Source organism: Heterocephalus glaber, unplaced genomic scaffold (genome assembly GCF_053883595.1).
Source record: "Heterocephalus glaber isolate CG9 unplaced genomic scaffold, H.glaber_assembly_v1.0 deba00001472, whole genome shotgun sequence".
Taxonomy (NCBI): domain Eukaryota; kingdom Metazoa; phylum Chordata; class Mammalia; order Rodentia; family Bathyergidae; genus Heterocephalus; species Heterocephalus glaber.
This window is the reverse complement of record NW_028258315.1, coordinates 1894540-1919215: the sequence shown is the minus strand read 5'-3', so window position 1 is coordinate 1919215 and position 24676 is coordinate 1894540. Positions and strand designations below refer to the sequence as shown.

At 48.0% G+C, this 24676-nt stretch overlaps 1 protein-coding gene across 5 annotated transcripts in view; it reads left to right on the top strand.

Annotated features, from left to right (window-relative positions):
• Nucleotides 1-4984: 4984 nt before the first annotated feature.
• Exoc2 (exocyst complex component 2) overlaps nucleotides 4985-24676 on the top strand; it is a 138091-nt gene continuing 118399 nt past the window's right edge. For 4 of the 5 annotated variants that reach the window (XM_087181709.1, XM_021260766.2, XM_004847796.3 and 1 more), the window contains exon 1: nucleotides 4985-5136. The gene's annotated coding sequence lies outside the window, so the exon portion shown is untranslated. Of the gene's footprint in view, nucleotides 5137-5287; nucleotides 5436-24676 lie in introns of those variants that run through there. The other variant, XM_021260765.2, reaches the window with a different exon arrangement.

Here is a 24676-nt window from a genome sequence, read left to right as displayed (position 1 = left end):
TTCAATAAGAATGCAGAACTGAACTACAACCCACATGTGGGGCTTTCCCTTGTTTCTCCTTTTCACTGCTATACTTCACAGCTAAGGTATCTCGCTTTGTTTGGTTTTCTCCCTCAGTACCCTAACTGGGGGCAGAAAAACAAAGTCATTAGTTTAGGGCTGGGGGCTCTTAGGAAGGTGTGCAAGTGATTCAGGATAGAAGAGCAAAAGGTCATGAAACAAGGTGACCTCGACTCACGCAGGGTCACAGGCAGCAGCCACAAGTCGCGTTTCAGATGCATCACCGTACAGGTAACAGATTCACAGAACGAAACATCTCGGAGAAACACCTCCTTTAACTGAACGGCAAAATAGTCAGTGTGGTCCATCACCGCTGGCACCCAGAGTTCTTGGGGAACCCTGCTAACCCTGCCCACGGGTCTGACTCTGCCCCATCAAGTCCCAGAAGAGAGGGCTCAACTATCAAAGGATAGTTGTTTATTGAATAGGGCGCTCCTGGGAAAAGTGGTGCTCAAAGGGATCTCAGCGCTCCTCCTATCCCACCACTTCTCCTTAACCTTGAGGTAACCAGAGCTCTCAAGAGGTCAAACAGGATCGACACCATGCAGGATCCAGGATGAGGGTTCTGGGTTTGCAGTGCAATTTTTCTTTTAACCTACAGCCAACTCTAGATTTTTCAGGGGCTATGGATATTTTTGTTTCTCTATTTTCAGTATTTCACAACTAAATATTTTTAGTTTTTTTTTTTTTCGCTAGGGATGAAAAAATAAATGACTAATCACATCTACTGGCCGCACATCTTTGTTACAGGGGTGAACAAAGATTGGGAGTATTGGCTCCAGCATGGCTTGGAAATTGCCGTTGGCTTTCAGTCTTGCATGTGCTCACCATTGACCCTCAGGACCGCGGAAGTATGCAGATGAACTAATAAGAGACAGCTTCCTGCAGGTGCAGGGCAAGTGCTTGAGCCCAGAGACAGGAGCAGCCAGGACACAGCAGTGGCAAGTGGGCGGTGTTAGTATCTTGCACGCTCACATCTGCCCTGGTCTTGGGAGACTGTGGTCAAAGGGGGGCTTCTGAGTTAGCAATTTAGGAGGACCCTAGTGAAGACAGAGCGTAGAAACCTGCCTTGAAGTGAAAACCAAGGTATTTGCCAGCTCATGGGAGAACTCAGATAAAATTTGTGTCATATTCGAATCTTAAAGCATGAGTCTGAAGACAGACTGGCAAGGTGTGGATAAGCTGACTGTCCCAGGCAGCAGGAAGCCTCCCTAAAGGAGTGCTGGCCAACGTGGAACTGTAGTTGGTCCTTCTGCTTCCTGTGGGACAATGGTCCTGGGTAGCCGAGCTACACCTCTGTCCCCAGGGGCGAGACAACACCTGTGGGATACACTGGCACTAGGATGCCATTGCCTAGCTCCTCTCCACTGCCGCTGATGTTACTGACAAAATGCAAATTGGTTTTGTGGCCACTGATTCAGGTATAAAGAATCCTCAAGTGGAAAATTCCAAAAGACAAAACAAATCAAACACCCTGTCCTCTGAAAAACAAAACAAAACAAAAAACTCTATGCCTAGCTAGCAATTCAAAATAAATTAGAATGCTATCTTGTGTTCAGTTAGGAATGCTTCCTTAGAAACATGAAATCTTCATTCCTATCTGCACGAATGTACAGAATCAGGTCACTCCCACCCGGTGCAACACGGGTTAGGGCTGCCAGGATGAGTCCTTTTGCTGGGTACCGTGGCTCTCGATCTCCCTGGCAGTGAGGGCCTTTCCTTAATTTCTCCTTCCCTCTGGACCACCTACGGCACAACCTACTGCCAGAGAGGCCATGATATAAACACAGGTGTTAACACATCTGCACAGCTGCGGGGCGGCAGTGGCCATATGGTTGGAGAAGCCCCATCGAAACACCATATCCCTTCTGGAGAGCTAGGTTTATTTACAGTTTTTAAATTAAAATATGCAAATTGCAAGTAAACAGAGAAACCACAGAGCTCAATTTTGTTGTAAAATTGACTGGAGACATTTGTCTCTGTTGAGGGCTTTTTATATACAGAGGTCTGAGGTCAAGAAGAAATGTAGATGGTTAAGTCCACGGAAAGGCATTTGCTAGGAGCACACACCAGTTCAGAGGAAGGCAAAGACTAAACGAGGCAAAAGGCTTCCTTACACAAGCAGCACAGCCCAAGAGCTGCTAAAATAGTTTGTAACTGTTACAGCTTTGCAGAATTTCAAATCATCCTTGTAAGAACCACAAAGCTGGTGTATTTGGTGAAACAGCTCAGCCATCTATAGAATGTGAAGATTTATACGTGAAATGCTGCTGAGCCTTTTGTGCCTTCTTAAGTGAGTATTCAGCATATTTTGAAATAGACAAGTGGAAGCAGGTCTGCCCCCAACTCTGCTACTATGTTATAATGTATTCTTATTTTTAGATTTTCATTCAGCACTTACTTATTGAGAATCTAGTATGTGCACAGTACAAAGTCCTTTCTGTGGGAGGAGTCAAGCAAAATAGTAAACAGGGAGATAATAATCTATTTACAGACTATGGTTAACGCTATTATTGGGGGTCATGCTGGTGTACTAAAGAATTGTAGTATAAAGCTTGATAGTATCAATGAGGGTGAATAAGACAGCAATCTGTCAGCAAAGAGCATAGAACCTGTGAGTAACAGATGACCAACGGTCAGGCATTGCTAAAAAGGACTGCTAAGCTATGACAAATTATAATTGTTTTGAGGGTTTGGTTGTATGCTAATTTGGTCCATTTCAAACTGATACACTAAGCAATACAGAACACCAAATGTAAAATACAAGTAAAATAAATACATGAATAAAGTAGCTAAGGAACAGAGCATGTGTCTCTCAGTTTCCTAAACTGTTTCCAAAGGATTTCACGCTTCAGAGTTATTCTTTTTCTCCAGGTCCAGTGAAATCTGATGCAGAATTGAAAACACAAAGCCTTACAACCATTTTAATTGCCTTGACGGCTACTATTGCAATTTTCGGTTTAATGATTTTATTTCCTGCCAACTTCTGCATATACTGTACTAATGTGCGCTAACTAGCTTCAGAATTAGGAGGACCAGAAACTTAAGAAAAAAGAAGGAAAACAGCACCAGTATTCTTTATATTAACAAGAGTCTCTTTCCTCTGGAGTGTTCTTGCTTTAGGAATACTTTTTTTGTTTTAAATCCAGGAAAAACCTGTGAGTTCTCAAGACCCACAGGTCCTGGCTTAATGGCAAGATCGCCTAACCTGAGAAACGGCGTGTCACCGAGCCTCAGGGTTTGGTTTCACTGGGAAGGGGGTGCACTGCTGCCAGTGATTTCTCACTTTATTTCCTTTGGACATCTGCTGCCAAGTTTCTGATCTGCATTTGCAGAGCTTTCCTGCTTTTTAAAATGGATGGTCCTGGGGACAGTGAAGTTATTGCACACTGGAGCAACACTTTGATACATTCTTTGGCAAAAAGGAGAGAAAAATGAAGTCATTCTAAATCCCATGGTTAAAAGCATCTGCACAAAACATCTTTTTTTTTTGTCTCTCAGATGTATTTCCCCAGTGTGTGTGCGATTCGGCACGTATTTCACTAGTAATAAGCATAGGTTGCTTTTGATCCTATCACAAAGACAATTTTGGATGGTTCCCCTCAGAGCTAACCCTGAGATATGGTTTCCAGGGCTAGTATTTGCCTGGGGTGAGGCTGGGAGACAGCAAGAGGGGAGGGAAAGCCACTGCAGGTGTGCTGAGGGCCAGCACGGAGGGAGCCGGGCACAGTGTCCTTGGGGACCCTGCAGGACAATGGACAACATCCTCGGGAGCTGCCCACCCACACCGAGTGTGCCAGGGCCCACACACCAGCTTCCAGCAGCCGTGTGGAGCCTGCTTCTGGGTGAAGGAGCGCGGCAGGGCTTCCAGCCTGCTCTGCTCTCACAGAAAACCCTCAGGAAGAAACAAAGGCCCAGGGGCTCCCAGAGTGCACCCCTGAGTTGAGGGGCTATGGACAAGAAACTGACAGCCGGGCTACTGTCACCTGCTGTGTCCTGTGCCTGATGCCTCGCCATAGTGTCCAGTCACACTTTACTGGGGAAACAACGGACCTACCTCAGGAGGGCAGGTGGGCTCTGCAGCAGGGCCCAGCCGCCCATGTGGCCTGAGGTCACAGCGATCCTGTCTTCCCCGTGACCGCTGACCATTCCTCTCACCTCTCCCTAGCAGTCCGTCTCAGGTCCACACTGCTTGCTCGAAGTGACTCTGACCGTCGTCCCTGGGGGTCTGAGCCCAGGTTGCAGTGCCCGGTCAGGGGAGGGTGCCTCCTTTTCTCGTCTTGGTCTTTCCTGTTTCAGCGCAGCCACACCCCAGTGCCTACATTAGTCCAGCAGCCGTGTAGACCACCGTCGTGCTGGCCTGAACTGCAGCCCTCATCCTGATGGGCCCGAGCGCCCAGCCACACGGCCTCACCCAGCACTCCGGGCTCCGGCAGTGCAAGAGGTCAGGTCCGCAGCCTCCCGCCCTGCTGTTCCTGTCACCTGCTGCCACGCGGCCCTCCTGACCCGTGGGGTGTCCAGACCCGGTGTGGCCCTTTGACCCGGTGCGGTCTGCTCTGACCCCTGTGGCCCCTGATCTGCGGCAGAACCCACCACCGTGGACTGAGGCCCCACGGACGCAGTTACCCAGCCCCTTTGGGAACACCCGAGGGCAGGGGGACGAAGGTTTCCTGCGGGGCTCCCTTGATGTTGGACAGTCCCCCACCCCTCCACAAAGCCTGCCCAGAAAATGCTAGCTCTCCTCGGTGCGGGTGACCGGGTCGCTGAAAACCCAGAACCGACCCGCGTCGAAGCTCCTTGGTGGCGGCCCGCCCTGTCCCTCTCCCCGCCCCCTCTCCCGCCCCGCCCTCTCCTCCGCCCCGCCCCACCCCACCCCTCGCCCCACCCCTCGCCCCACCCCCTCGCCCCTCCGCTTGACTCCTGTGATTTAGTCCATCCGGGGCTCGGGGCTCGGCTACGCGGCGGATCGACGCGCTCGGCACTCGCGGCGGGCGGAAGTGCGGCTCTGCGGTTGGGCGGTGGCGACACCGGCCAGCACCGGGAGATCGGTCCTTGGGCGGCGGCCGACGGCTACAGGTACGTGGGGCCGGGAGGTCCTGGCCAGGGCCGAGCGGGGACCCGGAGGGCCGGCGGGCGCGGTCCAGCCCTCGCCGCTCGCGTGGGCACCTGCGGGCTCCGGGCGGCCCGGGGTCGCTGCCCGGCCCGCCACACTGCCCGCGCGGCCTCCGCTGGGCTCGAGAACGGACGCCTCCCGGACCCGACCCGTGCAGCCCTTCTTCAGAGCACCCGTCTTCAGACGGACGCAGGCTGCTTTCCCTCCGCCTAAGGCCAAGCTACCTGCGTACACACTGTGTTTGAGTTTGCTGTTTCGGCCTGTGAGTACACTCACCAGCCAGCGACATCCTGACTAAATCACCTGCTGGGAAGACTTGAATCTGCCTCCCAAAGCGTAATCGTATTTGCGTATAAAAGTTAGTGTGTACTTGTCCAGGCTTTGTGTGACTGATTCCTTTAATAAGAAAGGAACTGAAAGCCAGAAGCTTCCCGAGGGCGACCTGTGTGTGAAGAGGTGGTGGTAAGAGAAAGATGAGTGTTTAGTACCCAGATGTTCGCTTCTATTTAAGTAGAAATTCAGTAATTAACAAGCAGGGAGGCAGAGGACCTCCGAGCGTAAGTTGGAGCGGCTGTTGGAAGTTTTAGAAAACGATCCTTTTCCTTGTCAAGTGTTTCATTTCCTGTGTCGGATAGTATTTTGAACTATTGCTTTTCTACAGGATGATTGTTATCCTGGGTTAAATTTATATTCATTCCACAGGTATCTTGAGAGCCTATTTTTTGTGAATCTTACAGAAAACTGAAATGGACCCTCAAAACATTTTCCAAGGCTTTCTTCTAGGTGTCAGGCAGCAGCAGGATGAGGTCATACGGAAGTGCTGGTTAGAGTTGTCTCTCACTTTTCTACCTGTTCTCCAGTTTATTGTCTCTTTTCCCTTCGCCTTTTGTGATGGCCTCAAGTGATCTTCCTGCCTCCGCCTCTTGAATGCTGGAACTACAGGTGCCTATCACCATCCAAGCTTCAGTTTACTGTCATAATCTAGCAAGGGCTCCTCAAACAACGCCTGTCACGCAGTAGGTTCTTGAATGTTTACTGAACAGATGAGTTTTAGGCTAGGGTTGAGCAGTGTGGGGATGTTGAATGGTCTCACATCCTGGGAGGAAAATGTGGTAGGAATGTTCACTCGTAAATCAGATGCTTTGGAATATGCTTATGGAAACTAAAAGGATTAGCCGTAAAAATAGACAAATTTTTAGTAATTGTAGAGAAATTATGAATCTTGGGGTTGTGAACCCACCCTTAGGTATTCTTTTCAGAATGATAGAGTCTGAGTTGTTTTGGTTAAAGCATCCATTCCCTGGTCCCTGGGCTGCCACTGGCCTACTTTGCAGCCCTGGCTGAGTTACTTGGTCTCTTTGGGCCTTAGTTTCCTTTTTTTGGATATTCAGAGAATAAAACGTATAACACTAGATTATCAGTGTTTTTTTTTTTTTAAGAATAGGAAGAATTTATTGAGAGAAAGATAGCTAGCTTCTGTCTAAGAGATGGGAGAGGGATGGAAGTGCGTTCCCCATCACTGTTATCTTGAAGAATCTTTCTTGCTTTGAAAAATTTCAACACAGTACATCCTTGTCTTGTCCCTGTGTTGTGGCAGGAGCTATAACTCATGGGTGTTTACCCAGGAGTCAGAGAGCTATGTCCTTGCTGGACCTGGATTCGTTTCAGTCATTTCTGTACCCCACTCCCCCACCCCTTTAGCATAAACCTGCCACACACATTAAAAACAATATTTGGATTCCGAAGGGGCATTTTTGTCTTCTCAGTTAAAGAACAGCATAGAACTAAACTTTGCTGTTTATCACTGTTACCTTGAAGAAGCCTTTGAGAATTGAGTGTAGCTGCAGCAGGACTTCAGAGGAGAGCAGGAGGTGCTGGGCATGGAGTGATGGGAAGGCTTTGAGGAGTGGAGCATGCTGGGAAAGGCCTAGGAGCATCTGGGCCGCACAGTGGGAGCAGAGGCTTGCAGGCTGGTGAGGGAGTGCAGTGTGGGTTATGTAGAGCCTAGCAGTCAGCAGAGGAGCTTTCTGAACATTCTTTAAATACTGTCGGTGGTGTTTAAGAGTCGGGTGGACCATTCAGTTTGCTTTATTTTTGTTTTAGGGCTTAGCAGTTCCTTCCTAATATTGTCAACTTACAGTAAGTTTTGGTGCTGATAAAGCAAAGAGCACTGGACACTCGGACTGAGCAGCTTGGATTTTAGTGTGTGAGACGTCAGCTGCCTGGGTGGTCAGGAAGCATCCCGACTAGCGCCGGCACACAGGAAGCACCCAGGACAAGTGTGTGGTGCTGCTGCTGCCAGCGGTGGTGACTCTGGCCCTAGTTTCCCTGATGAGTTTGAATGAATTTTTAAAGGCCTTTTCCAGTGTTAGGGTTCTGTGATGTGGGAGAGTATTGAACTTTCACTGTGGTATAACTTTCCTGCAAGAGAGGACGGAAAGCCAGGGTTATTAGGCTTGAGTTTAGCTGTAAAGAAAGCCCTGTGTGTGGCAGGATGTATGCCTGTGTAAGTCAGGGACTCGCAGGACTCAGAATTCATGCCAGATGCTTCCAGTGAGGAGACTGCTTGCAGAGGTGTAGTAAATGAGGGTGGTGAAGCTCAGAGAAACTAACAGGTGGCTGGGGCAGAAGAAGAAGGCAGAGTAGGTTGTGTGCCGGGGCCACAGAGGAGGGTGGCGACTGCCAGACATGTGGCTGGGGACTGAGGAGGCAGAGAGCTGTCCTGTCCTGGAATGGAATCTGCCCCTGAGGCCCGGAGCCCTCACCTCCCGCCCTTTGCTTACTGCCTCATCTCTCTCTCTCTCACTCACTTCCACCCTGTTACCTTCTTCTGGGATTTCTTTCTAGAGGTTCTTTCTAGGTTTTTGTCCTGAATAAAGAGTTGGACAAAACAAGTGTTAGAGTTAGCAAGGCTTTACCTCTATTAAAGGGAGTAAAAGAGATGCGCTCTGCAGAGGGCATGCCGGCCAGTTAAAAGTAGGACAGGTGCACTCTGCAGGGTGCAGGTGCCAGGGAGGGTGGGAGCTGGGGATGGTGTGATGTGAGCTCAGTGGTGCCATCTTAGTCTCCCCCAGTCCTGACGCTGACCTCAGGTCTAGGCCTCCTATCCAAATCCTACTCAGGGGCCGGGCATTTAGCTCAGTGGTTTCACCGCCTACTGTGCAAGCGCAAGGACCCGAGTTCCATCCCCGGTACCCGCCCCCCCCCCCCCAAACCTACTCAAGTTCTCACAAGAGAAAAATGAAGCTTGCGCTTTCTGATTGGTCCCAGGTGCAGGGCTTGGGGAGCTGTCCTTGGTGTGTCCTGGAACCGCGTGATTGACAGGCCGCGCCCATTTGCCCAGATAGTTCGCCACACCCTAATCTCCTAGCTCAATGGGACTTGCGTTCTTCCTCTTCTGGAGGTTTTCATGATCCATAGTTGCTCCCACACCAGAACCTCACTGTCCGACTGGCTGACTCTCAGCCTCGGTGATCACTCTCAACTCTGCTTTCTGTAGTGCTTGGGTCCTGGGTTGCTAGGACCAGCTGGGGAAAAATCACAATGTCTGTATTTGTGTCCCTACAAACACGGTCTCCAGTCCAACCAGGCCATGAGGGAATCTGCTAGAGAGTTTTCTTTTGATCTCTGCAGACTCTCACTGCTCATCCATCAGCGTCATCTTAGCAGATGATCTGGCCACCTGCTTCAGGAATAAGGGAGCTGTCCGAGTGGAATCCCGTGGTGTTTCCCTTCCTTCTGCATTTAAGCAGTAGAGACTGTGTTTGTGCTAGGACCCATCCCGGGAGCTGGGCGCTGCTCACCTGCTTCTGCCTTCACGAGGACTTTGCTCATTTGTTCCCATCTTGCTTACATAACTGCCTGTGCCCTTACCTGTGGTTAGAGACATCCAGCAAGAACAAAGTAAACCAGAAAACAGCTACACATTCCCTTGTTCAAACTTCTTTCTCTTTTTCCCTTCTCAGCCCATTTTGGTTTTGAAATAGTTGTTTGTACTCAATTCCTGCTCACTTATCCTCTGCTGAAGGTCGAGGTCATACGTGACCTAGTTACAAATCTTGCTCTTATTTCCCCAGTGTACTGCCTGGGGTATAGCATGTGATTAATGAGTACAGACATTCCTTGTTTAACAACTTGCCTGTATAACCACTGTTCTGACTTACAACCAAGGTGTGCTGTTTGGACTTAGGACCCGCTGCCCGTGGACTTAGGACCTGCATCTGGGCTTACAGTGCCGGGGTGTGAGCAGCAGTGCAGCCTTATGGTGGCTTTGACAGTACAGAGCTGTACATTTTGCTGATTGTACTGTACAGTACTGTAGTTTTATATTGTCATACATTACAGCACTGTGTGATTTATGCATATAAAAGCAAAGTCATCATGTTTGAGTTTCCCTTGACCATTTCTTTGTTCTGAGTATTGTACCATGCATACTGCACACAGTTCTTCATTTAGTGATCAGTCCAGTCAGGCACTTCCTTGCAGGACCGAACTCTGTCTAATCGAGGAGTGCCTGCCTTTGTTTTACCAGAACAAATCTGAGGGTGTTTCCTTTCCTAACCTGGTCCATCTGTGTCTCTGTGCTCTCTGAGGTGGAGGAGTCTGACAGTGTCACCTTCCGAGGTTCTGAGTGGCCATTCTCTGTGTGTCTCTCACATCCTAATAGATTAAGCAAAGGTGGAAATGAATCTTACTGGATCGACTTCTTCAGTCTTGTCCAGGTGATTTGGGGAAGGGCGGGAAGGGGTATCCCAGACATTTTTTCCTAAAAAGTTACATTTTCTCAAGAATCAGAAATTACTATTTTATCCGTTCATTTAGATCTAATAAAAAGGAAGTGTTAGGGACTTTGGGTACAGTTGGGAGTATATTTTTGAATGAACAGTGCAATGCTTTTATAGGAAACTACCCTTCCCCCTCCTGTTAAAGTTGCATGTCTTCTTTGGGGCTTTACAGTTTTTTTTAGGGGTGGACAAGTGTGGGTGGGTGAATTTGTGCTGGCCCAGTTCGTTTTTTGCTGCTTCATCAGTGTCCTTGGCATGAGCTAGGCAATAGCCACCTTCAGCCAGCAGCCTCTGGACACACAGTGTAGCCAAAGTTGTTATCCTCTTGGGAGAGGCCGAGGACTTCCTAGCTCACGAGGAATAAGGAGACGTTACAGGAGCTCTTGCAGTTTAGGTGGAATCCAGTGCACATCTTGGGAGACCAGCAGGGCAGCACGGAGTTAGCAGTGGAAGTGATGGCGGGCGGGGTTCAGGGCAGGGTTTTCCTCTGTCCTGTCTTGTTTCCAGCTTTGCATCCTCTTCACCTCAGACATTCTCTTCCTCCTCATCCTATCTCCAAACCTTGTAGTAGGATGGAAGCTTTTCCCCACCTGTGAATGAAGTAATTAGATATAATAGATAAAATAGATAAAAATGAAGTGCCATGTATTAGGTACATTGATTACACTACTAGGTTTTCCCCAAAAGGATTGAAATATAAACACCTGTGCTTTCACTTAAACTCATGCCTATTCTGAGTAGCTTTTGTTCGAAGTGGCATAGAGGAGCAGAGGGTGAGGGAGGGCCTGGAGAGCAGGTGTGTGCCTGCTCGCCTGCAGATGGCCTCTGAGGCCATGCCATTTCTCAGGCACAGCAGTGTGGGCCCCTGGAGTGTTTCATTTTCCGCAGAATTATGTATGTTTTTGTGAACTGTGATTTTGCATTGGAGCAGGAGGAGAAAAATGATTAATTTAGAAAAGTGGACCACGGAGTTCATGCCCCCCCCCCCGAAGCTTGTCCCACACTGAAATTTGTGGTGGCACTGCTCTGAGTTGACCATGATCCTGGGTGTGAAGAGTGGAGCCTGAGTTTCTGAGGACTGGAGGAAGGAAATCATCCCGTGAACTCTTTCCAGCTGCTCTTCGAGACCTGGGGCCCAGCCCGGCCTGGCGGGGACGGGTCTGTCGCAGGGGAGGTTCTGGAGGTCTGGCTTTCTGCCTGCACCAGGTTCCCCCGGGCCTCTGGGGCCAGGAAGGCTCTGGATGGGGCTGTTCGGGGACTGGCAGAGCCGGGCTGGGCCTGAGCCGGTCCTCTTGCCCTTGCAGTTTGTTCTGGTGGTATACAGATCCCGGCTGTCTGATAGCAGGAGATGGGTGTGGACTTTCAGGAGGTCTAGGGTAGGTTTTGGGCAAATTATTCCCTTTTTGTAGACTAACCTGTTGTTGGAAAAATGGTTTAACATCATGAAGGCTTTTCCAAGATTTGGGGAATTAGGACTTATATTTTCCCTGTAGCTGAGCCAAACCTCTTGCTTTGTTCGGATTTCTTTCTGCTATTGAAAGTAGCAAAACTGCTTTCCTAAGTAATAAAAACTATCTTTTATGATCTAAAACTCTTTACTGGTTGTGTCATTTTCTGATTTTTTAATCTTAATATTGCCTTTAGTTAACTTTTTTATGTACTTTTAGGCCGAAGTTCTGTAAAAAAAAAATGTACTGCTCTTCATTCTACCAGTAAATATTTTGGAAAATTAATGTGATATGGGAAAAGTATAAAATTAAAATTTTCTGATCTCTGTTCCAGAAAGACTTTAAATTCATCCTTATGTGCTTCCTTAAAGAAAAAGAGGCAGTTGGCTAAAACTAAGATAAATGTGTAAAGAATATTGAAGTATGCATTATAAATTATGAGGAAATGTGGCCTTCTGTCTTTATTTTAATGAAATGCTTTCGTAGGAGTAATTTTCTCTTCTGCCCTGTGATGGATAGGAGGTTAATTGATGTTAAATGGATGCTTTGTTAATCCTTCATCAGCTACTAAATTGGTGTGGGGATCGGAGGAAGGCCAGGGCTGCTCCGGGGGTTTAATGCCCCGCCCCTCCCCCCCTGCCGCTGCCGAGTGACAGCTTGTAGATGTTGCGTGTGAGCTCAGCCGGCTGTGTGGTCTGAGTGTGTGGTCTCCCTTGCAGCCCAGGCTGCTCCGGGGTGGACAGGGCAGCAAGGCTGTTTACTTTAATTTAGTTCGGCTGCCGGAGTTGTGCCCAGGGTTTCTCTGCAGCTGATTCCCAGCCCCAGTCCCTTACAGCTGGTGCAGCCTGGACTCCAGGCAGCGCTGCCTAATCCCTCATGGTACAGGAACGTTAATGGCGCTCCTGAGCGCTGTGATTATTTTGCTTCCACTATGTCAAGATATATAGCCTTGTAGAAATTTCTTTTGAGATGGAACCAGAGAAATAAAGCAGAAATTGTAAAATAAGTGACAAAGTGAGTGTATTTTTAGAAATTGGGAAAGGCATTATATACAAAATTTGGATCAAGTTAATCCAGCTGTGCTCACATGAAAGCATTTGAGAGTTAGGTGACATCTGTCATGTTCAGCAGTTTTAATAAAATTGACCAATTTAAGCTGACAGTCGATTCCTTGACCTTTTTGGAAAATCCTCATTGATTTTGGCATGTCTGTTTACTGTGGAATCCCTTGTCCAGGGCACCAGGGAGTCCAGGCTGCCAGGCTTCCAGGGGTCAGTAGATGTGGCTTATTGCTGTCCTGTTGATTTTTGGGGCCACTTTCAGCAGTATCAGACTTCTAGCCTCGTGTGCCCGGTAGCAAATGGTCCCATTGCAGCTGGACCTGCTGCTGCCCGGGAGAGGAGGCCACTCAGGTGCTGTGGTCCATGTGTGCCCTGATTCTTTCCCGTGGCAGGGTCTGCACGTGGAGGGTCAGGAGGAGCTTCCTTGGGTCAGTGGCCTTCGGTGTCTGGTGGTCCTAGCGATCACCATGGTGGCACAGATGCATCTGTTTAAAGAACAGTGTGTATGACCAGGCACAGGACTAGGGATGGGTCTGTCCCGAAGCGGAGCAGTCCTAGCTGTCTGGTGGGTGCTCAGGGGCTGGCTCCTGGTTCCTCAGAGCCGATGAATTCTCTGGCTGTGCAGACTGCGCTGTTCTGTGGGTGGCAGCACTGGGCTGGGTCAGATGCTGGGAGTGCATGACGGAGCAGTGGCAGCCCCCGTGTGCCCTGGGGAGCACTGTCCAGGAGCTGGCACAGTGGCCCTTGTTCCTCCTGTATCCTTTACAGTGGGGAGGTTGCTGCCAGGTGTCAGAGCCCCTCTCCCAAGATGCTGACTTGCAGGGTCATGTCTTAATGTTCCTGAGAAGCCGCCGCTGCCCGGGGCCCCAACCCGGGAAGGCTGCGCACACAGCACTCAGGAGTTGAGCTTCATGTGCACTCTGTCTGCCCACCTCCAGTGGGTTGCTTCACGCCCATTGCCACAGGGAAGGCAGTGTGACGCGCATCTGAGGCGCATCTTTCCTGCTGGCCTCCCCACTGGGCCTCTGCTGTCAGGGCACAGTGCCTCGCTTCCTCTCTGTTCCCGCCAGGTACGAGAGTGTTGTGTAAAGGTAGCTCCGTTCTGTTGTTCCTTTTTAACAGGAGCCCTAGCTGGGTCCTGATCAAACACATCAGCTGTAGCAGTTTTGAAGACCTTGAGCTTGGGCTGGGTACTGAGTCCTTTGCAGACAAAACTGGAGTGACCAGGTGGAAGGAATTGATGGCTGGAGGGGACCAGAGCCAGGTGATATGCTGGTCCCTGTTTATTGGTGTTTGAGATTTCCACAGTCGAGAGTTGGACTGGGAGAATTAGCATGGTGTAGACTTAGGGCCTGGCTTTGAATCCCAACTCTGCCACTTACGGGCTGTGACTTTCTTTTTCTCTTTTGTTGTGGTACTGGGGATTGAACCACAATCACTGAGCACTGAGCTATGTCCTCAGCCTTTGTGTTTTATTTTGAGACAGTCTTGCTAAGTTGCTGACTTGCCCAGGCTGGGCTGAGTCGCAGTCTTCCTGCCTCAGCCTCCCGAGTGCTGGGTCCTTGTCTTAGGGATAAGGCGTTCAGCACACGTTTCCAGGGAAGGGTCCCTCCCTGGGCCCTGGCGCTGGGACTTGAACCCGGAGATTTTTCAGTGAGCTACATCCTCAGTCTTTTTTTATTTTTAAATTCGAGACAGGGTCTCACTAAGCCATTAAGTTGCCCAAGTTGGGCTGAACCTGCAGTCCCCCTACCTCAGCCTCCCAGAGTGCTGGGATTACACGCGTGCACCCCCACGCCTGGCAGGAAAGGGTTCAATTGAAAAGTAAGAAAATAGAGGGGAGCACAGCTTTGACAAGGATCAAGCTGGTTGGTTTCTCCTAACACAGGAAAGTAAGAAAAGATAGGAAAGGTTTCTCCAGTTTCTTCAACTGAAGGGGCCCCAGGCTGGAAAAGGTGGCTCAGGCTGCCCATGGAGTGGACAGCAGTCCAGCAGTTCATCACTTGTCCTGGCAGTGTGGCCCTGGAGGGAGCCCCGTGATGGTGATGGCTCTCACTTGTGTGGAGCACAGCGTGTGGGCACAGCTGGCCTGTGAAGCTGTCTTGTGTCCTCTGGCATTGAAGTGGGGTGGGCTGCGTTGAGGCTGGTAATCCTCAGTGATTACCACACCCACATCCAAAGGTGGAAGGTCCTACGGGAGACAGAATGAAGGGCAGGCTTTGCTTCTGGGTATCTGTAGGCCACGGGAAGAGTCACCAGAGAAGCTGCTTTTAGGTCCCTGTCTGCAAACAGAAATCACATTTTTAATGAGCAGCAGTGGTCTCTGTGTCAGTTTGGATGGGAGAAGGGCATCGCAGAGGAGAAACAGTTCATAATGGGCAGAAGGCAGCAAAGCAGCAAGCCACAAGCCATGGCAGCAACCCTCTTTCTGTCCCTTATATTGTATCCAGGCTTGCCACCCTGAGGGCCCCCAGGAAGTTCCAGGGTCCTCAGGTAGAGGGAGCCAGTGGGGAGAAGCCCAGATGCTCCGTTGTGGTTTCTCTAGAAGCAACAACTGGACAGGCCAGGCCAGCCAAGCAGGCTTAGGGTTGATGATGTTCACAGTTTCCAGAGCTCTGGGCCATAGGGGCAGCCTCTGGTTGTCCTGCCAGGGGTGTTTCTGGCGAGGACTGGTGTCCGTGACTGCAGCAGCCTGCCGGAGGCACTGTGGACACCAGGTCGGCTGGTTGGCTGTCAGGTGAGTTCCCAGACTGGTCGTTTGCTGTCCCATCCTGCATCCGCAACGCTGCAAATTGTCAGAGCATCATACAGTACTGAAAGTAGAGAAAACATGATTGTTGATACAAGGGTCTGGACTTTGAAATTAATACAGCCTCGGAATTTAGCAGCAGAGATCACGAAAGCAGTGATTTCTCTTGGTGATGCAAGACATGTGTGTTTGACCTGGAGAAGAGGCGAGGGAGAGCATTTGTGATGCCTCCCTCACATCTCTGATTAATTTTGAAGTTACTGTTATGTTTTGCAGATTTTCTTCCTTTTCACCATGGACCAGACTTATTTTTACCATTAGGCCTTGAGTGTTCACATCACATTTGTACAAAATATAATTTTTTTTTAACAGGATATGTGAACTCTTCTGAGAAAACATAACCCAGATTCTAGCCAGTTAGGAGGATAAATGAAAATAGAAAAATAGCCTTGCTTCCAAGGCTGCACAAATTCTGTCCTTATTTTTACAGAATTATCCAGGGAAAGGAAGCAATCATGTCAACAATCTTTAGCATTCATTTGGAACCACTACTTCTATAATTATTGTGGCAATAAAAAACTCATTTTGACCCTAGAGTTATCTATTTAGTTATAATGAATCAAATTTGGCTAATTGCATGTGAATTATGATCATTTTGACATTGTTGCTTAATTTGCGGCTCAGAGTTTGTTAGTTCTATTACCCTTGAACTCAGCACAGCAATAGAAAACTTGATTAAAAGTGATGATAGTTCTCAGTTTCCTATTTTCAGATTACAAGGTGTCTCACTTTCCTAGTGTGAGATTAAAGAAGTCACAGGAACCAACCGGCTTTAATAAATACACCTTTTGATCATCATCTCATGTCACCCTTGCCTGTCTGGAGCCTGGAGAATTAACCTGGACACAGTGGAAAGCTGTCCAGCCAGAAGCTGTCCTCCAGAGCCTGCTGGTGCTTATTTTACATGGTGTCAGGAAAGGGTGGGAAAACTGTATGCAGGTTAAGAGTGAGCATGCAGGGTGACGATGAGTAAAGCCATTTCCTGCCATGCCAGTACATATGGGAAACATTGTCCAGGAGACGTGGTGGGGATGCTAGGAGTGTGAGGGGTGGGAATGGAGTCTTCCCAGGTGTATTAGCCAGCTTTCTGTTGCTGTGACAAAATACTCAAGGAAAATGACTTAAAGGAGGAAAAATTTAATTTTGCTCATGGCTGGAGAGGTTTTTGTTCCTGTCTACTGGCCCAGTGTTCCTGGGCCCGTGGGGGGCTGCACATCATGGTGGCAGGGCATAGGGAACAGAGGTCCCTATGCTCAGGTCACCGAAGCCGGAAGCAGAGAGCCTGTGTCGAGAGAGGAAGGAGTGGGGACAGATAAATCCTTCAGAGAAGTGCCCCAGTGACTGTACCTCCCAGCATGGCCCACCTCCTCACCCCTCACTCTATCAACTCACCAGTGGGTTTCTTTGCAGTCCAGCAGCCTAGGAGCTGTCTCTTGGGAACCAGTATTGAGTTGCTTTAACCAATATGGGATGTCTGGTTTTCCACAGAACTAGAATACAGTTTGAAGAAACAGCGAGAATGAAGACCTGCAGTTAGATGCCATAGAGATGTGAGTTAGCAAACTAGGAATTTAAAAGAACTCTGACTTCAGATGAAGGGCATTGACAGAAAAAGTAGGCAATATGTAACATGACAAATGTTACCACACAGATGGAAACTAAGAAAAAAATTGCAAAAGTAAAAATAGCTGAAAGAAATGGAGAATGCCTTTGATGGCTGAAAAAAGTATCAGTGACCTTGAAAAAATGTTAATTAAAACTTCAAAAATTAATGGAAAAAGAAGAAAGACTGAGGAAAATGAAACAGATTATTGAAGAATTGTGGGATGCTTACAAGAAGTGCAATGTATACATAATGGGAAAACCAGAAGAAAAGGGAAAGGAACAGAAGAAATTAATGAAATAATGGCTAATTCATTTCCAAAATTAGTGATAGACCTCAAACCACATATCAAAGAAGCCCTGATAACAGTAGATGAGCAAAACCCAAAAACTATGCTGAGGCAAAGAGAATTCAAACTGCAGATAAGGACAAAATCTTGAGAAAAGTTGCAGTGAGGCTCAGGTGAAAGTCCCATGAGGCTTCGCTTCAGAAACCATTCAAGCAAGTAAGCAAAAGCTTGCCAAGATGCTTCCATATCCGGTGAAATTATCCTTCAGATGTGAAGGAGAAATAAAGACTTTCTCAGAGAAATCTATCTTAGTTACTTTCTCATTGCTGGGGCAGAATACCCAATATGTACAAGTTAAAGGAGGAAAGGTTTATTTCAGCTCACATTTTTTAGAGGTTTCGGTCCATAGACAGCTGGCTCCAAGGCAGGGTGGCCTGGCAGAGGAGCATCGAAATGGAGAAACAGTCCATGGCAGGACAGGCAGGAGGCAGCAGGCAGCAAACCTGCCTTTCCCCTTTATCCCATCCAGGGTAGCAGGTGGTTGGTGCCACCCATACCCAGGGTGGGGCTTCCATTATCCGCACCCAGAATTAAGCCTCACACCCTTAATCACACACCTTTTAGTTGTCACACACCCTCAATCTATCTTCACAGACCCTAGATCCAGCCACCTCTAAAAGCCCCACCTATGAGTGCATGAGGCTTTAGGGGGACATTTAGACATACACCGTAAGAAAAACTGAGGGAACTTGCTGCCAGTAGATTTCCCTTAAATATTAAAGTTTAAAATAATAAAAGTTCTCTAGAAAGAAGGAAATGACGCAGGCCGGAAACGTGGTTCTGTATAAAGAAGCTTGTTAGGTAAGGAATAACCGACTCGGTTCACTCTCTGAGGTGCACCGGCCTGGTGCTTGGACTCTCAAATATACTGAGTAGCAGACACAGCACATGATTGATTGTTGGCTTTAAAAAGAAATAGAAGGCTTACTTTTCTTGACCTGCAGCTGCCGCTTCTGCATTTAAACATTGCCACATTGGGCACAGTGAGTTCCTGTCTCATGGAAGGGAGAAATCTACTCCAAAGATGATAAAATTGTAAAGAAGACATGAAAATATGATGAATGCTATCTTCCCTTCAGCTTTTATAGATGTTAATAAGGTAGCCTGTTGTGTCTTATGCAACAGAACATTTTCTTACAGTATTATGGTATCAGTTAAGTTTGGAATTGTTTTGAGATCATTCAGAAATTATAGAAAAGTGAGTATTTTAGTTGTAGACAGTATGATCCCTTTGAAAACCAGAAGTTGTTATATTTTCAAGCTAGAAATGAAAAGGCTATTGTTGTATCTATCCTCTTATAGATTTAATTACCTTACTGATAAATACTGATGGCTGTATTTCACATAAAGAAAAAGCCGTTGGGGGCCCCCTTTCTTTCTTTCTTTTTTTTTAAATAAGAAGAGGCTGGGACCTAGCATGTTACCAGGGTCTTAGAGAGACACATCCTCCCAGCACGTCCCCTCTGAGTGCAGCGCTTGGTGGAGTGCCCCAGCCTGGGGAGCAGGCAGTCATCCCACTGTTTCCCTCCGTTCCCATCTGTGTAGTTTTCTGTCAGTATAGTGAAACACCTCCATCATTACAAAAGGAGAAAGTCATTAGCCATGCAGTTTAGAGGCCCAGTCCAGGAGCAGGCAGACCCACCATTACGGGCTTCTGCTGCCATAACACATCATGGCCAAAGTGCCCTTGGTGTGAAACCACTTTGATCAAAAGCCAGCAAACAAGAACAGGAAGAAGATGAAGAGGTCAGACCCACATCTGACCTCAGTGGCCTGTCCCAAGTGATGTGAGGGCTTCTTATGAGGCCCCAGTGCAGCACCTCCCAGAGGTCCCCAGGGACCACGCCTTCAGCATGTGGGCCTCTGGGGGACACCTAACATCCAGGCTATGGCCAACCCTGAGCTGAAGGTCAGAATGTGGAATGGTTTTGGCAATGACTGCAGTTTTGGAAACCAGCATGATATCTTCTGCAGCAGTTTCTATTAAGCTACACCAGAGTCCTTCAGGATCAACAGTACTTTGGCCCCAGGGTAGCCACAGAGAACCTGGGAGTCATCCTTATGTGATGATCGGTGGGTCCCTGCCTTTTAATGGGCAAAACCAAATTGCAGGAGCAGGTACTGAGGCATATACCACATTTCCTTGATGTGTTTGTGGAATATGAAAACTTCAAGAAGTTCCTGACCCTTAAGCCCAGGGAGAACAGTAATTTAGAGGAAATCAAGTGGGACCCCTGGGCACATGTGGGCCAAGAGAGGAGCCAGAGCTTCAGTCCAGCCCCCCTGGCCCCCCAGCTGATGGTGTTCGTGGGCTTTGAATGGGATGCATGGGCAGGAGCCGTCATGACGCGGTGACTGGCTCTGCTTCTGGTCTGGAAGACACCACAGCTGGAGGGCTGCACCATCACCAAGATGGCCCTGCCTTCAGCTGATGCCACCAGCTGCTGCAGTCCTTTCTCGAATTTGAGGTAGAGTCTGGGATCTTTGCCAGCCTGAAACAGTAAGGCTGCTGTTCCCACATTTACTTCTTTCTCGAGCATAGGAAATCAGCATCTCGAGGAGGCCCAGGAACCTGGACAGAAGGTCAGGGGAACAGGCAGTGTCTGCTCGTTCCCTACTGGCCTGGAGACAGAGATCACCCTCTTCCACCGTGGCCTCATGACTTCCCCTCTACACAGAGCACTGACAGCTGCAGTGGATTCAGACAGTGCCAGCTGCTGTCAAGGTGTATCTTTCAAGAGAAACTCCCTGTGTGCGGGACAGCCCTGCTGAGGACCAGCGGAATTCACCAGAAGGTGTGACCCATGCTCCTTCTGTCAGGAGCCACCAGCAGGTTCCTCACGTTCACCAGAGAACCTGGGTGTCATGTCAACAGGAAAGACCCAGCGAGGGGCCCAGGACAGTGGAGCCGACTAAGCACCCAGAGGGATACTGCTGAGGCAGGATGAATGTGTGCAGTTCAGGCTGCGTTCCCTGTGTCTCACGTGGACCCGGACCTTGGCAGGAAGCAGCAAAGAAGAGGACAATAGGTCTGACATAAAGATTAAATATTTCTTAAAAGCAGAGAATACTGCAGACAATGTGAAAGTCAAACCATGAACTGGGGAGGAGATTTATAGGGAGAAAGGTTTAATTTTCTTACTAGAGATCTTAAAAATCAAAAAACATAAACTCCAGACAAAGATGCGAAGTCATGAAAGTGGAATCCACGCTCTGACGGTGCAGTTTGTGACTGTTTGATTTCACCCACCACATTGCTGCTTGTAAAGCAGTTCCTAACAGCCACTGTTGCTGATGCAGGGCAGCTTGGTAGTATTTAGTAAGATTTTAAATACACATCCTTGATATTTTGACCAGAAGTTCCTTCTTGAATTTAACCAGAAGGAATAGCTGGATAAATGTGCAAAAGTATTTTATTTGAAAATGTTCATTGTCAGCCGGCTGTGGTAGCACAGACCTGTAATCCCAGCTACTTGGGAGACTGAGGTAGGAAGATTACAGTTTCGAGGGCAGTCTGGGCGATTTATAAGACCCCGGGGTCAAAGTAAAAAGGATGGGGAGGTTGCTCAGTGGCAGAGCGCTAGCCTGGCGTTCAGGAGGCTGTGGGTTCAATACCCAGGTAACCTCCCCCCTCCTCCCCCCAAAGAAAGAATAATTGTCATGTTCACAGCTGTTAAAAAACCAGATCATCTACACATCCACTGTGGAATAATTAAATGAATGTTTATACATACATACAGTGGGAAACAAAGCAGCCGTGAAAATGATGTAGAGTTGATTGTGTTTACCAACCTGGAAAGATACCGTTTTATATTTTATGTGTAAAGATCAGGTTTCACAGTGTACACCTAGTGTGTTACCCTTTTTATTAGACGTGTAACTGTGTATGTGTTCTGATGGAAGAAGACAGCACCAGCGTACGTACAAAAAGATTAAAAGGGGTGATTTATCTTAGTGCTTTTCGTCGTGTTCAGGCTGTGTAAAATGCTAAGAAGTTCTTGCAGTGGAGCGCGTCTCCCTTTGTGCAGCAAGAGTGGCAACCTTGGAGCCATCTGTAAGAGGCCGGAGGGAAGGTGAGCGAGGGCAGGGAGGAGCGGCCAGGGAACCCAATTCGAGGTCTGCTGAGGCCGAGTACTAGGCGCGGCAGTGGCACCGGAAGGGCGCGCAGCTGGCTTGTCCTCTAGTGGGGATTTAGCAGGCAGCGGTGTTGCAGGCATGAGATTTCGTGCTGTGATAACCAGCAAGGGCTGCAGAGAACGCTTTAACCACTCGGGTGGCAAGCCCCAGGTGTGCCGACACACTTTGTGCTGGCAGGCACACGGCCTTCCAAAGCCAGGCCATGGGCTGAGGACGGGCAGCGCAGAAGGAGCCCGGAGAGCGTGGTATTTACCTGGAGCCTTCGCCAGGGCCATGAGAAGTGCGCCGATCAGCAGGTACTGCCAGCCCAGTGGGCGTCCCCAAAAGCCCTGCAGGCCTGGAGAGCATCGAGGAGGGGACCCCACGCTTGGGCAGCCATGGGCTGGGAAGCAAAGTGGATGGCAGAATCAACTTGAGCGTGGATACTGTAGGGTCTATTAAAAGTTATTTTAAAAATCTTGGAAATCTCCCAAGTCTGCTCCATCTGGAGAACATGGTGCACTTATGGGTGCATAGCATAGTACAGAGCCTCTGTGGTTTTCTGAGGGCATCAGATACATTCTGCAACAGCCTCGTATTAGGAACGATATTCATCCATCCAGTCATAGAGGTTCTGATATCTCTTTTCAATATTGATAACTAGGTTAAACAAAAAATGGGCTATGAAACATGCAAACAACACCTTTGATCATTTTTTGACATAAGGAACACTTATTAAACTCCTTTACAAGTGCTCGTGGAATGAACGTTCACCAAGATGGATCATATACTGGGCTACAATGAAGCTAGCAATGAGTTCCAAAGTCTACACAGAAGTTAAGTTAGCCACAGTAATGCAACATCTAAAAACATACCCAAGTATTTGGAAAATAAAGAATGTATTTCTAAAAAGCAGCCAAGGAAGAAATCCAGAGAAAAACAAAATGTTTTGTCTGAATGATTACACAAATACATATAAAGTTTGTGGGATACCACCAAAGTAGTGCTTTAAAGCTTGTATGAAAGATTTAAAATTACGGAATTGTATCTCTACTTCCAGAAACTAGAAAAAAGAGAGCTAAAGAAACCCAACATAAAAGAGTAGAGAGAAGCCGAAAAGGAAGCAAAATAAGGAAAATAATAGAGTGGAAACCAGTGAAACAGAAAATAAAAAGAATAGAGAATAAAACCTAAATGTTAATCACTAAAAATTAATAAAATTAAGTCCTCACAAAACTTTTAAAAATGAGAGAAACACAAACCTGCTTTCTACACTGCAGTGTAGAACGGCACCTAGCACATGCTGTGCACTCAGTAATTATCTGGAATGTGTTTCAGGGTTTCTCAACCCATTTCCATTTGAAAACAGACTGCCCTGTAGGTAATGTTTTTATGTTTCAAGAAATCAGATAATAAAATAACTTCTTTCCACTTATAGAAAAAGGCTTAAATAAACAATTTAAATTCTAAATATATTAAAACTACATATGCAGCCTTTTGTTCACACAGTCATTTAAGACACTGAGGACAGAGGAAAGTTATAAAGTGAATGAGTCTATGTCTCTAGCTTCTTGTTGTTGCTTCTGAACAAATTGACCACAAACCTAAGACCCCATTTCCTGGTCAAACAGTTTAAGAACCTGAATCTCCATGTAGACTCTGAAGCAGCTCCATATGGTTTCACAAGTCCCAAAGATAAGGGAAAGGAACAACGAGGCCCGGTGTGCGCTGCCAGTGAGAACTTAGCTTGGGCCCACTGATTCCTGAAAAGTTGCTTTCCCATTTCTCTAGAAGCAGCAGAGGGGAGTCAGTGCTGAAGAGCCGTGCTGATGTCCCTGGGAGTATCGTGTCCAAGTGACTTCATCAGATGCTTCTCCCATGGTGGTTGCCAGTCTGTAACCGACTGGGGCTTGATCCAGATCTGAGCCTGACTGCCTGGGCTACTGGTTCCATCACGTGACCACAGCCAAGAGTGAGAGAAGCCTATGAACATGGAAGAATGAAGCCAAGTGTGCTGGTGCAAACCTGTAGTCTTGGTGCTTTGGCAGAGAAGGCTGGCAGGCAGGTTAACTGGAGACGTAACTCAGTGCAGAGGCCTTAGGTTCAATCCCTAGTTCCAACATGGAAGAAAGAAGAAAGGAAGGATGGATGAGTGTAGTTACATTTTGCCAAGTGGAGAAGGGCAGCTAGTGTACTCCTGCAGGCGTGAAACCCCTCTGATTTCTAGAAGGGATGAAATGAAACCAGATATTATGCACATACAGATTTGGTAAAGTTGGCCCAGGGACTGGAAGCATTGATTCTCCTTGTCGTCAGGCCTAGGGTGGCAGTTAACATGCTCACCGTGAGGAAGCTTGGAGAAAATTCATCTTTAAAGAAAAAGTCCCTAATTTGTCAGGAGCAGTTTACCCTTTCAGTGACAGTCTGAGGGCAGGAGGTCCTCGTTTTTGGTGGGGCATTTGCATGTCAGGATCTGTGGGTCTTTTCCCTTGGGCTTTGTGGTGTGCACAGGGCTGCTATTCGTAAGGGGGACTGGCGGCGGTGCTTTGAGGTCCGTACGCTACTTTCCGTGCTTGCTGAAGGTTTTCCTACATCCTCTTTACAATAATAGCCTTCTTGTCTTAGGCCCTTTCTCCTGGCTGAGACACAGTACCTGACACACACAGGGCAAAGGAGGAGAGATGTATTTAGGCTCGGGGTTACAGTCTGATTGGCCGGCTCCAGGGCAGGAAGGACAGTTGTAGAGGGTGTGATGGAGGAGAGCTGCCCGGGTCCTGGTGCTCAGGAAGCAGAGTGGAGGAAGAGCTGGGGAGGGAGACACACCGTCCTCCAGCCGGGCCCCAGCTCCTACCAGCAGGTCTGCTCTGTCTGCCCAGGACTCGGTCACATCCAGAGCCTCACCTGTGAGCCCAGGAGGCCAGTGGAGGACTTTCTTGGTCTGCAGCATAGCACTTACGAAACAGGTTCTAGTATTAGCTTCATTTTACATACAAAAAAGCCAGAGGTTTAGAACCATTTGTAAAATGGAGTACCGAGATCTATAGGAACTCTTGACGGAACAGCAGATCCATGCTTCTGCTTATAACCTACATCCCAGATTTTGTAAAAGTCTAAAGTAGATTTTAATTAAACAGAATATATTCCTTAAAAAGACTTTGGGAGTAGAAGGGTTCCAACTATGTATTTCGGGTTAGCAGATGTAGGCGTGGGGTTAGTGACCATGAGCTCTGCCTGCCGCTGTATTGAGAGCTCTTAGAACCAAGGCCTCAGGTTTCTGTTCCTCCGATGCATTCCTTGCAGTACTAACTAACGTGCTCAGTAAACCTGGCGCTC